This window comes from Solanum lycopersicum, chromosome 5 (genome assembly GCF_036512215.1).
Source record: "Solanum lycopersicum chromosome 5, SLM_r2.1".
Classification (NCBI taxonomy): domain Eukaryota; kingdom Viridiplantae; phylum Streptophyta; class Magnoliopsida; order Solanales; family Solanaceae; genus Solanum; species Solanum lycopersicum.
In genome coordinates, this window is record NC_090804.1 from 31026860 (window position 1) to 31040152 (window position 13293).

A 13293-nucleotide genomic window follows, 5' to 3' on the forward strand; every position below is an offset into this window, starting at 1 on the left:
CTCTTATACCAATTGGATCGACCCATGCTAGGATTTTGTCTCTGAGCTGCCACCCTTCTATATCAATTTGGATAGACCCACGCTAGGCATTTGTCCCTGGGCTGCCACCCATAATTATACATATAGTTACACGTAGATTCTTTAATTTTTGAGATTGTTATTTGATGTTCATAACTCTTTGAGACTGTTCTTTGGATACTCATAACTCTTTTGAGTTTGTTCTTTTGTTAATAATAATTCATTCGAGGTTGTTTTTTTGGTGATCATAATTATTGTTGAGATTTGGAACTATAAACCAGTAGTAGAAGACATATGCATATGGACTTACAATAATAACAATGTCATGGGAAGCAAATGCGACACCAACGCAATACTTAAGAGCTTATATGACTCGGTAAGCATTTTGACATATCAAATTGAAGCACATCAAGTGAAGACATTTAACATTCAGCCAAGAGACATTTAACAAGTGCAAGGTGTTCATGAAGTGTAACCAAGGGGGAATGTGGGAAGATTCAACTTAAGGACGGATACATGTTCCAAGTAAGTAAATATAAAATGTACAATAGAGAAAGTAGAGTCTAGTGAGGTAACATTATAGTCTAACACAATAGAAGTAATAACCAATAAAGGGAACAAATGAACATGTGAAAACATGACATATACAATGGAATAGACTATAGGAGCAAGTTCACAAGATATGGGAAGATCTTATATCCATCCTATAAATATATGTACCATGTGTAATCTAGGATCACTTTGACTTATATAAAGGAAATATGTGCCAGGGGTACTTTGACAATGAAACAAGTTGAAACCTTGCATGATAATACTTGGTAGAGTAAGCACGTACGTTTACTAACAAACTCATTACATTGCTGACTTTAATTCTCTATGGAGTGGGAACTGAAACTATGGATCAGGCACTACCAAGGGCAATTATTAAGCATACTTTTTGTAATGCAAGTTTTGTTTTCATACCAAAGAAATAGGAAATCGAATAGCCTTACATACCTTGCTGCACAACGTTGGATATTACAATGAGTTAATCGTCTTCCTTTCAAATTATTTATCTACAATGGAATAAATAATAAAACTAGCATTAGTAGATAATCAACAAATTTGGGCTGGTTGATCAAGACCAAAACAATACTTGGTAGTAAATTTATAATTTGATACGATCAAGGGTGTTCTTCCCACCAATTCTCCTTTATTTTTTATTCTTATACTATACAACCTTCTTATAAGGTCCTCCAAAACTCCTTGGGCTTCACACATTTGGAAAGGGAAAAATTACATTAATTAATACTTTTTAAAAAATAATTACTGATTTTAGCGATACTTTTTGTTTACTACCAGTTATAACAATATTGTGATAAATATGTATTATATATTAAAAGTGAATTATGTATCCAATAAATTTGAATTATAATTGTTTTTAAAATACATTATGTTTGTTTGTTAAAAAATTGTCACATTGTATTATAAGTGTATTAAAATGTGTGATAAATGCATTATCAATCATTAAAACTTGTATTATATGTGAATAATAAATTGTTCTTTGTGAAATGTATTAAACTTGTATTATAAATGAATTAAAAGTGATCAAGTGAAAAAAATGTTATTGCTATAAATGGTAAATATTATTTTATTATAGTATATTTATGTAAGTTTCCCTTTGGAAAATAGTATACAAAGGGATGGCAAGAAGTGTGCTCATGCAACACTCAATTAAGTGTCATATATCTATATTGTTCAATGTTCAATCCTCTAACTAGTTCCCATGACTTCTCTGCACATATGCATCCACCCTCCTTATTTTACGATACAGAATATTGTCCCTAAGCCTCACAATGTGGAAATAACAATATGAACTCATGTCTTCCGATTAACATCCCGTGAGTTCTAACTAACATTTAGATTCTCAAAACAAGCTCACCATTAAAATTTAAAGGGACTCCACTCCATGTCTGTTCCAACAAACACCTCTTTACTGAACATTCACCAAGCTCAGAACTTTTACCAAGATCAGAACATTAACCAAGCTCACACCATATAGAGGTAATACTCCTCAGTTAATTAACACATACGAACTTCTACGAATTATGCAAGAACAAGAGAGGAATGAAAATTTCCATAGCTTACCTTGCTGCAAAGAAACCTCACTTGCTAAGAGTTGGATTCTTCAAGGTTTATCTTGTCCTCTTCCCCTTACCTTGATGTTAAATCAATTATTCACTTATATTCCTTAAGATTGAGATGTTCTACCAACTTTTATTTTTAAAATACATGTTTCCTTCAGATTCTAATGGTGAACATGTATACCAGAACTCTTTGGAGCTTCTATAGCTTTCCTTGGGAGTAATTTACTGGAAAATAAGTGATGAAGGAATTGTGATAAGCTTGAGAGCATTAGAGGTCCCTTTTGGACGTTTTTACTTAATAAATTGGACAAAAAATATGGTCCTTTACTTTTATGAAAGCATGTGCATCACCTACTTACTCCTTTACACTTAAATTCAGTCCACTTATTCTAAGTAGGTGCATCACCTACTTGCTCCTTTTAACTCAAAATTTAATCCACTAATTCCAAGTAGGTGCATCACCTACTTGCCCAGTTTCACTTAAAATGTAGTACACTAATTCTAAGTAGGTGCACCATAAACTTGTTACCTACTAGCATAGTTATGTCAAGCAAGCACCTCAATTATTTTACACCATTTTCCCATATTAGTTTCTTTACAAGACCGTAGAACTAATACACACTTGATCACCTTGACTTTTACATTGAATACCACCTTTTACTATCCCGAGTTAGAATTGTTTTTTATTTTAGTTATTAGTATATATGCTGGAAGGCATGAGGTATTACAACTTTAAACATATTATATCATCACCACTCGCATAGAAAATCAAGTCCTTAACTATACCACAAGGAAATTTTTAAGCGACATATACGTACACTTAAAATACGGGGTGTTACATAAGTGTGACTCGATATTGCTAGACAAAGACCTCCAATATGACGAGGAACTTATTGTTATTCTTGATTGTGATGTTCGTAAGTTGAGGAACAAAGAGATTCAGTCCGTGAAGGTTCAATGGAAACATAATCCAGTTAAAGAAGCTACTTTGGAGACCGAGAAGGACATGCGAGACACATATCCTCAACTATTCGTCGAATCAGGTACTACCTTTTTCCCTTTCCCTACTTTTCCTAAGTTGATCAAACTATAACGAATGATGGGTAAATTGGTATCTATTGTAACGACCGGGTTCTGTTGTTGTAATAATACGAACGGGGAAAAATTGGGACCCAAAAAACATTCTTCATAGTATTAGGATTTTCCCAATATTGCCCAAATATGGAGAAATTTGGAGTCATCAAGGTGTAGAGAATCTAGCAGCAGTCAGTTGGAGTAAATGTGAATTTGATTGCATGAGTGGTAGAAATCTGTATTTAGACTATTGGTTAGATAGATCAATAGAATTCTCTCGTTTCAACTTAGATATCGTTTCGGCTTGAAATATGTCTATGTTTGAGATAAAATTACATTTCTAAAATTCATATGTTTACATCTACTTAAATTTTAAATTATTATTAATTGTTTTAAAATTTTATATATAAAAAACTTCTAACAAAAAATATTACTACCAAATAATCAACAAACAACTGACATTTGCGGTGCAACCCTCGAAAGTTTGATATTTTAAACAATAAAATATGTATTTAATAGTGTCCTTTAATTTTATCACTTTGTCTATTTTATGTTTTTTTGATCCTCTTCACTTATTTTGATATGCGTTTGAAATTTACTTATTTTATATACAAGACATATGAAATTAAATTTAGAATCAAATCAAAACGAAAGATTTAAAAAAAAGAAAAACTAAAACAAATAGAAAAATAAAAGAGAACGAAACAATGAATAGGTAAAACAAATGTTTTAAGGTAAAAAACTATTTATTAACTTAACTTAATAAAAGATAAAGAAAATAATTTTTTTTAAGAAATAAAAAATAGTACTTACACACATGGTAGGCAAGTGTGTACAAGCACAACTAACTTGGTGGTTGAATGTGACATTTCAGCACAAAAGGTGCAAAAGTATGGAAAAGAAATTGAGTAAGGATGATAATAGGACCTTAGTTAAGCTTGAGTGTGTCTCTTGTCAACATTCATATCCACGTGTCTGTCATCATTCAATAGTCATACTCTCCGATTCAAATTAACAATGAATAAAATAAGTATTAGAAACATAACAATCTAAAAGACTAATGTGATGAATTGCCCAAAGTCTTACAATGCTTTTATTTAAAGGATTAAAATATGAATGACAAAGAGTGTTAAGAATATGACTATTAATTATTTAGAGAATATACTATGACAAAAAGTCTGTAAAAGAAAAACAATAAACAGAATCTTAGCCAAAGAACGTGTAAGCATCACAAATATTTTCCAAAATTTTAATTTTAAAAAGAAAAACTATAATTGAGCATGCGATGAAATTGTTCTCTTGTTTCCAGTTTTTTTCTTCTTAATCAACCATAGGTAATGACAATTTTGACAAATTTCAGAAAGCATGACTCGCTTGTTAGGCTTTATGTGTTCTTTTCTCTATGACCCACATAGGCACGGTGACCCTACCCTATAAAGTGAAAGAAATTTGGCATTAATTACTTTGAAATAATTAATATTTTTTAAAAACTCATAATTTTCATAGTAAAACCGTCTCCTGGAATAAGATGTATTTTCACCAACTAAATTCATATTCAAATTGATCATTTCGTCATGTTCTTGAAAGTTCACATTCCACATTTTACAACTCATAACCCTAATCATTCAATGATCCACATCCACAATCAACTCTTAAAAAAAGAAAAGTTATATTGACAATCTAATTGAAAGCAAGAATTACAGATTAAGCAAACTATATTATGATATAACCTTTTTGGTATGAATAGTTTATCGGTTTGGGCATGGATGTTCTTATTTGGACATCTTCTTTGGGCTAATGGATTTATGTTCTTAATTTCTTGGCGTGGATATTGGCAGGAATTGGTTGAAACTTTAGCATGGGCTCACGAACGCACACCTTTGGCCAATTTGATTCGATGGAGAGATAAACCAGTGGCCCTTTTTATTGTACAAGCAAGATTGGTTGGATTAGATCACTTTTCTGTAGGTTATATATTCACTTGTGCGGCTTTCTTGATTGCCTCTACGTCGGGCAAATTTGGTTAATTAATGTGTGTATTCGCGATAATCTCATTTCTTACGACGGAGAAGGGGGTCCACCTTCTTCTATTTCTACATCTAGGATTCGACTTTTATCATGGTTATTTATGGTTAAACTCCTCACAACTTATCAATGGATATAACCATTGATAAGTAATTTTAATTGTGTATATATCAATACACATTAAAAGAATCATTACAGAGAAATGTTCCGGAGTACATGTTTTATGTTTGAAAAAGAATTATATATAACTTATTCTCGAAAAATCAATTTAACACAAAATTTATAGAAAAAAAATAATTTTTAAAAAGAGTTGCCACTTAATTTTTTTTGTAAGAAATAAATAAAAGTTGTAATTTTCCTAAGACTTAAACTACCAAATATTTGAAAGAAAACCCCAAGGGGGTTCGGGATTTAATTCCCACTCGGAGAAGGGTTTCTGCATTTGAAACATCCGCTAACGTGTGGTTGACATACGATTTGATTAAAACTTGACTAACTTTGAGAGTTAATAAAATAACACATTTTTTACTTGAAAGGAAATGAACTTAACATAATTTATAAATTTATATCTAAATAAAGTATTAAATAAATATGTAAAATTTAAATATTTCAATTAAACATAATAACTATCTTTTAAAAATTAAATTAAATTCAATTCAATTAAAACAAAGGTTAAAAAAGTTAATACAAATAAACAAATAATAATAAGAAAGGAAGTAAAGTCAAAATTTGGGCTTTTGTCCCAACATGTCCTTACTCTAGAAAAGAGTCAGCCACAAATAGATTAGCTTCTCCTGGACATGCTGTGCAAACGAAAATTGGGCTAGGCCTATTCTCATGCCTAAATGACTGAATATACACCGATTGTATACCACTGTATACAAGTTGTCTTTTGGTTCTTATTTTTGTATATCAGATTGTATACGAAGTGCATATAGTCTAATTCAGATTTCTATACATGTATTCATTTTTTGGCTCTCTATTTGTTGCACTCAATCTGTATATTAATGTATACTAAGTGCATATGAATTGTATATCAGTTTATTTTCAGCTTTTCATGACTTGTATTTTGCTTTTGGAACCTGTATTTCATTTTTTTCACTTGAATACTCAACAATAGGCAAGGAATGAAGTCCATCAGACTTGAATTGGATTTACATGCAAAATAATAAAATCACATAAAAAGCATGTTCGATCGATGAGATACACGAAAATATTTGCATCTCCTAGTTGTACTCTACAAAAATCAGTACGATAAATTAATATTGTATCGATTTTTGGAAAGTACAACTAGGCAATGTAAATATGATACATCTACTCATGCAAGGGTTTGAACTTTATTATGAAAAAAAGATTACTAATCATTAAATGAAGAAAATAAAGGCTCATGAGAAAGAAGAATTCATAATACTTAACAAACACAAGCAACAAGATTAACAAATAAACAAAGGTCATGAATTAATGCTAAAATATTATACCATCAGACCACAATATGCATGTTTTTGAAGTAGTAACTAGTCCTAATTATATTCAAAATAAACCAATCAAACTACAATGATCAAATGAGTAGTGGCTACTTCATCTAGGCCGGTAAACATCCTATTATGTCTCCACACAAGTCTAAAACTTATTGTGAGTATGAAAAGTAAGTTATACTATATCATCACATATATGAAATCTTCACTTATAAGCAAATGATAAGCTTTCAATTGCAAAAACAAATCATTTAAGAACAATATTGACCACAATATATTACTTTAAGCTAGATTGTACTCATGACACATATTCAAACAAGCTTCATCACAAAACAAAGCTTTAACACACTTATGCCACATGGTAATTAGAGAAACACATCAGACCAAAAGTTAGACATGCGAGGTGGAATTTATATCAATATTCAAGCAAGATAATTGATAAAATAGGAAATCTTAAGAAAACAATGGGAAAACATATTATTGTAAGCATCTACATCAGAAAGAGAATAAATAAGTAAAGTATAGAAGAATCATTTACCTTTTTCCGAACAGCGAGACTCAGAAGACGAGAGAAGAGGAATGACTACACCACAAGAGGAACTTCACCCAATCCCGTCGAGCTTCGACTAATTCGAATAGAAAAAACCTAAGCCATTTTTGAGCTCTTAATATATCTTTTTGTAGCTAATATCTTTTTAAGAAAATGTTGTATATTTTTAGATGATAAATTAGTATTCAAAAAATCTCCGAAAACGTTAAAGGAAGGAAAGTATATATAGAAAGAAATAGGGAAGATTGAAGAGGGAAAATGAGGTCCAAATTTGAATAACAACTCCATTGAAAATCGCGGAATTTGAATTTGATAAGATTTGACAACCAAGAATTAGTACATAGAGTTTTTGAAGGGAGCTGTCTGATCTTGAACAACGACGAGCATGAACAAAGAGATGCCTCCACCTAGACGATTTTCAAAACGAATTCATAAGATATGATAGGGGAGAGGAGGAGAAACACGCACTTCGTGCAATAATAATTTTTTTAATAGTCATAATATGTTAGTAATAAAAAATATAGTCTAGAATCTATATATTAAAATTCAAGATTTACTCTAATTTTTATCAATACAATTGGGATAAGGGAGAAGTGACCCCTAGACTATGACTTGAATAAATACACCAAAAAAGCAGACATGGCATAGAGTGTGCACATTTGCTTGAAGGGAAGTGTTGAATGCATAAAATGGGCACAAGTCATTTTTTAATTCATAACTTTATAATTAGTCCTTGAAAATGTCTTAGTTAGTATGGAGGGTGGTTATCCACACGGATGACAATGTATTCTGAGTCGAGCCTGTTGCATAGGGATTACCTAGTGCAGTTTACATTCGATGTGTGGTTTGCATACTATTACACATGCAGTGGAGGTTTTACCCAGTGAGCACAAACTGCTCACCCGAATGGCAGAGGTTGAGGCAGAGGTTGTAGCGGCTGCGGGTTACCCTGCTTTCCAAAAAAAACTTTATATTTAGTTAGTATAAATATCTATTGATATTGCAACGTATATATATTTAATTATTTTTTATTCTTACTCAGTAAAAAATTTATTTAATTTTTTTTATCAATTTATTTTTCAAAAAAAAATAATTTATCATCTTTTCACTTTTATTTATTTTTTTAAAAATGAGTTTATATATATATATATATTACAAGAAAAAAGGCCTTTAACGAGAGGAAATTTAATTGCTAAAAGACCAATTCCGATCGTTATAAGTTAATAATAACGAACTTTTTTTTATCTCCACCAGTTGTGAAAAAATCCTCGTGAAAAGTTAACAACTGAAATGTACGATCGTTAAAATTTAATGATCGAAATGTTCGATAGTTAAAAATACTTTAACAACTTCCAAAAGTCCAGTATTAGCTCTTTTTAGAGACTAAGTTTTTCCTTCGCTAATTGAAATTCAGTCGGTAACCTTTGGTCACAACAACAAATTCATTCATTATAAATGCTTATATGAACCAAATTACCTTCTGCAAATGTTTTCAACAATAGTAATAATATATTCAAATACTCACATAAAACAATCATTATCCATATAAATTATAGTTAAATACAAAAACAGAACATATCACATTATAAAAAATATTCTTATCCTAATGATACTACATTGTATTTGTCAACTTATACCAATAATATGAAATACAATTATACTATGAAAATGAATATCTTTTAAACAATCTCTAAGAAATAGGTTCCTTATTTAGGGAAATATTCCGCAAAAGATAGAAGAGTTTCATGAATGTCCAATCCTAACTTCATCCAAAATTGCAGGCTCCAGATTAACAAATATTGGTCTAGGTATACCTTGCCACTACAAGTAATTTCTCACTTCAAAGTTATAAACATGATATATAGGCATAAAAATTCTTATTAATTTTAGGGAAAATACATAAAAAACTTTCTGAACTTTGTCCGAAAACTCATTTTAGCACTTCAGCTACAGGCGTTTAAATATCCCCCTTAACATCTTTGGAATGAATTAAAAACCACCCTAAGTATGACATGACAAAGTGAGTGAGTTTACTCTCCTAATACAGTGTAAAGGAGTTAAAAAAGAAAAAAATATATTATAAATTTTTTTTTTGGTCAATATATAATAAATATTTTAAATATTATTTCTTAATATATTAATAAATTTATTAGCCCATAAAAACTTTAACTTTATTCTTTTTATTTTGTTGTCTTCGCCATTAAGATTCTTCTCCATTTAAAGCATCATTTTTCCTCCATCTTGACCTTTAACTCTATTAACTACTTCGATTTCACAATCTCTTTAGTAATCCACGTAACCCAACACCACCATCTTATTTTTTACTTCAATTTATATAGTATATAATTATATCAATTTTTATTAAAATAATATTACAATGACTTCCATACTTTAGATAAATGTTCTTTCGGATGACGGTTTTATATAAATTAAAAAATAAATTATCATAAAATATCGACCTCATTAGGTCGGTATATTTATTTAATCCAAGTATCGACCTCATAAGGCCGCTATTTTTATTTCATCCAAATACCGATCTCATGAGGTCGGTATTTTTACTTCATCCAAATATCGATCTCATGATGTCATTAATTTTACATCATCCAAATACCAACCGCATGGTGTTGATATTTTTATTTCATCCAAATACCAACCTCATGAGAACGATTTTTTGCATAAAATAAAAAACAAAAGCATTATATTACAGACTTTCGGAAGTCGTGCTGCAAATGACAGTTTTATATAAGTTAAAAAATAAATTAATATAAAATAGCAACATCTCGATGTCAATATTATTTACTTAATATCTTTATTTATCTTAAAAAATATAATGTGATACCGACGTAATGAGGTCGTTATTTATTATATCTAATTCCTTGTATTAAAAAAGACATATGGAGGTCGGTTTGTTTGATATATTTCTATTTATCATAATTTTTGCTATTTAGCATAATACTACAATTTCATTTGAAACTTACAATTAATTGTTCAAAAATAAAACTATGTTGATATGAATTAGGATATAATTATACTTATATTTCTAAAGTAATGTACAAATCTATCAGTCTTGTTGTGTAATCATGAACTTAATATGTCATGTTATGATGTAGAGGTGATCAAGAGCTATGAAATGCAAGGTAGTATTATTTTATACATATACTTTCGATCTTGAATGTATGTGAAGTGTAGTGATCACTTCCTAATTATGATATCATGTAAAGGATACTCCATCTGAGTATAAAATATGTCAACTAATTACATATGAAATACATTATCAGTTAGAGAAATATGAATGATCATTTTAAGGAGATTTATATATTAGATTTGATAATGATGAACTTTTATTGGTGGATAAAATTAAATTTATATAATTAGGAGGTGTATAATTTAAATTTATAGAATTAACTTGATTAATAAATTAAATTAATTATATTAAATAATATCGACTACATAATATTTATTAAATATTGTTAAACATAGATAATTATTTTTAAAATACCGATATTCGGTTGTTGGTAAATTAATTATTTTAAAAATATTGGCATCCCATGGTCGGTAAATTAAACACTTCTCTTAAAAAAAGAAGGATAATATCAAAACCCTAAGTCAAATATATCTCTCTCTCACTCCTCTCTCATTGAACCCACCCGACTATCGACTACCCACCCTTCCCCGACCGGCGCTACCCACACCATCTTCTCCGACCGGCGCCACCCACCCACGCCATCTTCTCCTATCAGCAACGACGATTGAACCCACCCCATCTGCAGGTCACGCACATACGTGTGTCGCGTCTCAGGAGTTGGAGGTCGCGCCACCTCCATTGCCATCGACGCCACCTCCGTCACGGACGCTCACAACAGTGGGTCGAGTAGCAACAGGGGGTCGGCGCCGCCTCCATCTTTTTTAACTGAAGGAGAATTCTTAGAACCTCCATAACAAATCTTTTTTGTTTTGCATTTAGTTGAAGTGTCTCAAAATTAGCTAGTCATCATAAAATCACAATATCGTGTAATAAAGATGGACTAGCTAGAAGGATTTGACATTTCTATATGAAAAATGTTTACATTTGAATTATATGAAAAGATTTACATTTCAATTAGAATATCTAGTTGAAAAACATATTTCTTAAATTTTGTTTGTTGAAGTGCTTGAAGTGTTATTATTAAAGTAGACTTCATGCCCTACTTAAGAGTATGACTTCATGCCCTATTTGATCTTTTTGTATGTAACATGTGCATGTAAATAAGTTCAAACTCTATTTTTATAGTGTTAACTCTTTTCCCTCATTTCGTGCTAGGTCACTTAGGAAGCTCAACATATTAAAAGAAAGTTGATACATGAGTAAATTGCTTCTTTCATCAAAAAAGGAAATTGTTTTCTATAATGCATTTGTATCCATCTAATATTGATGATTAGTTTTAAATATGGGATAACTTTTTTGTGTCCATCAAGTATTTGTTAAGCATAAGTACCAACACTAGTTAATCCTATTGATGGCAAAATTGATTTTGTTGCAAGATCGATTTGTGTTCATCTAGTGTTGACACTTAGCTTTAAATTTCGAAATAATATATTTGTTAAGCATATATCAACACTTTTGATCCTATTGATGACAAAATCGATTTTCTTGCAACATCGATTTGTGTCCATCTAGTGTTGACACTTAGCTTTAAATTTAGAAATAATATATTTGTGAAGCACAAGTACCCACACTAGTTAATCCTATTGATAACAAAATTTATTTTCTTGAAAGATCAATTTGTGTCCATCTAGTGTTGACACTCTTCTTCAAATAAGGAATAATGTATCTGTTAAGTATAAGTACCAGCACTAGTTAAGTTGTTAAGTTAAAGCTAAACTAATTAGACTTAAAAAGTTGTTAAGTTGTTTAATAAATTAAATTGGTGAATGTAGTGTTGGAATTAAGTTAAAACTAAACTAATTAGACTTATAAAGTTGTTAAGTTGTTTATAAGTTAAAATATGTAATGTAATTTAGTTGGTGAATAAAGTGTTGGAATTAAGTTAAAACTAAACTAATTAGGCTTAGAAAGTTGTTATATTTTGTAATATGTTAAATTGACGAATGTAGAGTTGGAATTAAGTTAAAACTAAACTAACTAGACTTAGAAAGTTACTAAGTTGTTTAATAAGTCAAACTGGTGAATATAGTGTTGGAATTAAAACTTAACTAATTAGACTTAGAAAGTTATTTTAATAAATTAAATTATATAAAATGTGATAAAGTGTTGGAATTAAATTAAAACTAAACTAATTAGACTTATCTATTTATAGAGAAAATGTAACGACCTGTTTAGTCGTTTTGAGCAGCAGATTTTATTTCTGGAAAAACAGGCTGAGGCAACGGACCCAACGACGGACCGTCATGGGCACGATGGACCGTCGCAGGGTCTCGTTTCAAAACACTTAGAAAAACTGAAAATTGGGTACTGAAAATCGACTCTCTGAACTTCGTAACGAAATGGCAGGACGGACCGTCACAGACCCTTGGTGGAAATTTGGGTCTCTGAACTTTGCGACGGCCTGCAGGACGGACCGTCGCAGGCACGACGGCCCGTCACAGGTTGCGCAATCCCAGTCCGGGTTGGATTTCTTTATACATTTTAAGGGACGTTTTTGACTATTCCTGCTTTAATTATAAGGTTAGAGGGTTAATGTTAATAAGTCTAATTACTTGGGGGTTAAAAGAGGTAACCTTAAGTTAATTAGTGGGTTATTATTGCCATCTTTTACACTTGATTATATGTTAATTAGGGTAAAAGAAAGAGGGTTTGAATAAGAAAAATAGAAAGAACAAAGAGAAATAGAAAAAGAAAGAGAACGAGTAGAGAGAGAGAGAAACGAAGAGGATAGCAAGGATTTTGAGAAGATAGCTTGTTGATCGCAATTCTTCGGTGGAGGTAGGTTATGGTTTCTCTTACGATATTCATAGTAAACTCTTAATAGAGAATGATATGTATTGATAATATTGTAAACCCTGGTGTGTGCTTAATTGTATGCTT